The 4,719-nt window shown below is 37.0% G+C and overlaps 1 long non-coding RNA gene across 1 annotated transcript; it reads left to right on the top strand.

The window, feature by feature from the left end:
• Positions 1 to 250: 250 nt before the first annotated feature.
• On the top strand, positions 251 to 2,696 carry LOC310795820. The gene is made up of 4 exons (XR_014553648.1): positions 251 to 322; positions 1,785 to 1,800; positions 1,883 to 1,968; positions 2,580 to 2,696. It is a non-coding gene; the product is annotated as an uncharacterized lncRNA (long non-coding RNA).
• Positions 2,697 to 4,719: the final 2,023 nt, after the last annotated feature.

Raw genomic sequence — 4,719 nt, 5'->3', positions numbered from 1 at the left:
CGTTACAAAGTGCTTCACACAACAAGATAAGAGATTATACATACTGAGGAATATAAAAATAGATACCCCATAATAAAACCAAAAAGGAACAATCAAATAATGCTGATAAAATAAACTGTTGTAAAATGTCTGTTGCAAGTTCACTGTGAAATAAGTCAGTGTTCATATAGTGACATCACAGGTGTGTTGTTTTAATACTATACCTCTCTAGTTGCAGGGTCCAGTCCTCCAAGCTCTTCAGTGTGGTTGATCATTGGACTGGTTGCTGTCATGTTACTGATCATCCTCCTGCTGCTGCTGTGGCTCTACAGAAAGTCCAAGGGTGAGACTTTTTCCTGCATATTAGAGGGAGGATTAAACTCTGACTATTCAATTATGATATATGTTCCTGTATATATTAGAGGGAGGATTACACTGTGACTATTCAATTATGATATATGTTCCTGTATATATTAGAGGGAGGATTACACTGTGACTATTCAATTATGATATATGTTCCTGTATATATTAGAGGGAGGATTACACTGTGACTATTCAGTTATGATATATGTTCCTGTATATATTAGAGGGAGGATTACACTGTGACTATTCAATTATGATATATGTTCCTGTATATATTAGAGGGAGGATTACACTGTGACTATTCAATTATGATATATGTTCCTGTATATATTAGAGGGAGGATTACACTGTGACTATTCAATTATGATATATGTTCCTGTATATATTAGAGGGAGGATTACACTGTGACTATTCAATTATGATATATGTTCCTGTATATATTAGAGGGAGTATTACACTGTGACTATTCAGTTATGATATATGTTCCTGTATATATTAGAGGGAGGATTACACTGTGACTATTCAATTATGATATATGTTCCTGTATATATTAGAGTGATTACACTGTGACTATTCAGTTATGATCTATGTTCCTGTATATATTAGAGTGATTACACTGTGACTATTCAGTTATGATCTATGTTCCTGTATATATTAGAGGGAGGATTATACTGTGACTATTCAATTATGATATATATTCCTGTATATATTAGAGGGAGGATTACACTGTGACTATTCAATTATGATATATGTTCCTGTATATATTAGAGGGAGGATTACACTGTGACTATTCAGTTATGATATATGTTCCTGTATATATTAGAGGGAGGATTACACTGTGACTATTCAATTATGATATATGTTCCTGTATATATTAGAGGGAGGATTACACTGTGACTATTCAATTATGATATATGTTCCTGTATATATTAGAGTGATTACACTGTGACTATTCAGTTATGATATATGTTCCTGTATATATTAGAGGGAGGATTACACTGTGACTATTCAGTTATGATATATGTTCCTGTATATATTAGAGGGAGGATTACACTGTGACTATTCAGTTATGATATATGTTCCTGTATATATTAGAGGGAGGATTACACTGTGACTATTCAGTTATGATATATGTTCCTGTATATATTAGAGGTAGGATTACACTGTGACTATTCAATTATGATATATGTTCCTGTATATATTAGAGGGAGGATTACACTGTGACTATTCAATTATGATATATGTTCCTGTATATATTAGAGGGAGGATTACACTGTGACTATTCAGTTATGATATATGTTCCTGTATATATTAGAGGGAGGATTACACTGTGACTATTCAAACTCACTGAGCAACTCTCCCTTACTGTATGTCACCACACTGAATAACAGAGGAACCATTTGTAAAGCAAGACTATATAACAACACATGTGTTTTCCACAGATCCATGTTGTGGCAGGTAAGTACAGCACCAGTTCTCTCATCTTAACCATAACAGTGGTAACTTCCATGTTATTGACTATATTTACTACATTTATTAGACCCACCCAGCCTCAGAGCACCAACCAGGCCTCCACTACAAACCAGAGAGATGATCAAGACAATACATACGGCACTCTTCAACATGGTCAGTCTTCAAACCTGCTCTTCACAACTAAATACTACACTAACATTTATAACAATCACTTTATAATCAATAGAAAGCTGTGTCTTCAAAGAACAAGCCATAAAGATTGATTTTTTTGTTGACCTATTGGTAAATTAGACAATCAATCAGTCAGGCAATCAATGAATTAATTAATTAATCAATAAATCAATCATCTATGAGTAAAGAGAGGAAAGACCTCACATATGATCATGTCTCTGTTCCATATTCATATCCAGTTCTCCCAGATCGTACCTAAACATAACAAACACTGTTCTTTATACAAGTTTCACACTGCTGAACCAAAGCAAGCCAGTACTCTCCACTGTTGGCTCTACAGTATGAAAAGCCTATTGATGTCATGTCTTACACCTGGATCTTATTCTTGACAACCAATATGTGATACTAACATCTACAAAACAATCCAAGGCTCTAATAAGAATCAAAATGTCAACGCTTTGCATACATCTATCTTTTGAAATGATATCCTCCTGAACATTGTCTATTTGAACAAGTGTTAGAAGAGATGAGGTTTAAGTTGGTGTCATGGAGTGATTCATTTGACCTTGTCTTTATTTTGTACTGACCTCTAGGTGATGCTGATGTCTATCAAACTATCAACCCCTCTGCAGACCGTGGAAATGGTACAGTATTGACTTTATGATGAACACTGAATAGCAGAGGGACAATGTGTGAAAGCAAGACTATTTAATAACAATTGTGCTTTTCACAGATCCATCTAGCAGGTAAGCAGCCTACAGCACAGCACCAATTCTCTCATCTTAACCATAACAGTCATAACTTCCATGTTATTTACTATATTTACTACATTTATTAGACCCACCCAGTCTCAGAGCACCAACCAGGCCTCCACTACAAACCAGAGAGATGATCAGGACAATACATACGGCACTCTTCTCCATGGTCAGCCTTCAAACTTATCATGACTGCTCTTCACAACTAATATTACACTAACATGTATAACAACTGCTTACTAATCAATAGAAAGCTGATTTAGCTGATTAGCCCAAATGTGATGCTAACATCTAGAAAACAATCCAAGACTCTAATATGAATCAAAATGCTATATTGCTTACATCTGTGTCTAAAATGATCTGCCACTGAACATAGTGCATTTGAACAAGACGTATGTTAGAAGAGATGAGGTGTAAGTTGGTATCATGGGATAAGAGTGATTTATTTACCTTTGCCTTTTATTTGTACTGACCTGTAGTTGATGCTGATGTCTATCAAACTTTCACCCCCCCTGAAGACAGTGAAGATGGTACAGTATTTACTTTATTATTAACATGCAGCAGTTTGAAATGGTAGAATCACTGAAATTAAGGTGAGTAACTGACTGATTTAAATTCCTATATTTCAGGCGGAGCTGCAGGTGGATCCGGTGACATCACCTTTTCCTCGATTGAGCTCAGACATGTTGACGAGAATGGTGAGTACACAAATTATAAACATGAAATTAATACAGAACAGCCAGCAATGCCTAAATGTACCTAAAAAAACATGTGTGATTTTGAATAATCTGATCATCTTCAACAGGGCAGTATGCTGATCCAGCAGAGAGCTCTGACTATGAAAATGATATCGACCACAGGTAAAGTTTTAATGATCCTCCCTTACTTTCAGCCTGCTGGCTCATTGACACAAACTCTTCACTGAAACTGTATCACAGCATCATTACTGATGATACAGATGTTATCCTGAGTCAGGCTGCAGTTTAAATCACCTCAGTCACTTTGTTTGCTTTGACTCGTCAATGTTCAGATCTTTCTAATAATGAGACAATTCAAATACTTCCAAGGCGTCAGATAAGTTTAGCCAATAGTTTACCATTTTTTGTTTGTATGTTCATATGTGTATATCCATATTGTATCCATCAGAGGCATGTCTAGGGTCTGAAGACATTGGGGGCTTAGCCCAGCCCTCTGGGCAATTTGAGATTAATACTGAAAAACGACATCAGTGGTTCTCAAAGTTACCACCAGGGGTCCTTGAGAGGGTTCCAGGCAGCCCCCTTAGCAAATTGATGAATTGTTCAACTTCACCATTAGCCTTGAGTGACAAACAGACAAGGAACCTATAAAGAAGGAAAAGACATCGCATCACATCACAGCGTTCGATTTTGCAATCTGTGAAGGATTTTTCAATCAAAGGTGAAACAACACAGACACTGTATGATGGTTGATAGTGGGACTTTCCATGCCTGCTCCATTCACTTCAATACAACTGTCCCCAAAGTCTAGCCCCAATGCAAAATGTGAAAGCTGTGATGTATCTTCCTTCTATATAGGTAAATGGTAAATGGCCTGCATTTATATAGCGCTTTTATCCAAAGCGCTTTACAAATCAGTAGATAGTCTACATTCACCCATTCATACACCAATGGCGGCAGGCTGCCACGCAGGGTGCCTACACAGGGTTAGGTGTCTTGCCCAAGGACACAACGACAGCAGCTGGGAGGGAGCGGGGATTGAACCGCCAACCCTTGCGTCATTGGCCGACCCGCTCTACCTCCTGAGCTAAAGCCGCCCCTATATATAGGTTCCTTGTCTCTGTGATGAGAGTGATGTCTCTTCCTTCTATATACAGTAGGTTACTTGCAGACAGAGAGGAAACAAATTGTTGCATTCTTCTGATCAACTATATATCATGAATTTTTTTGAGGGCTTTAAAGCATGAATGACACATGAATAGATCTGGGGAATTTTCAAA

Source organism: Poromitra crassiceps (genome assembly GCF_964638095.1).
Source record: "Poromitra crassiceps genome assembly, chromosome: 21".
Lineage (NCBI taxonomy): Eukaryota > Metazoa > Chordata > Actinopteri > Beryciformes > Melamphaidae > Poromitra > Poromitra crassiceps.
This window is presented reverse-complemented; position numbering and strand designations above follow the sequence as displayed.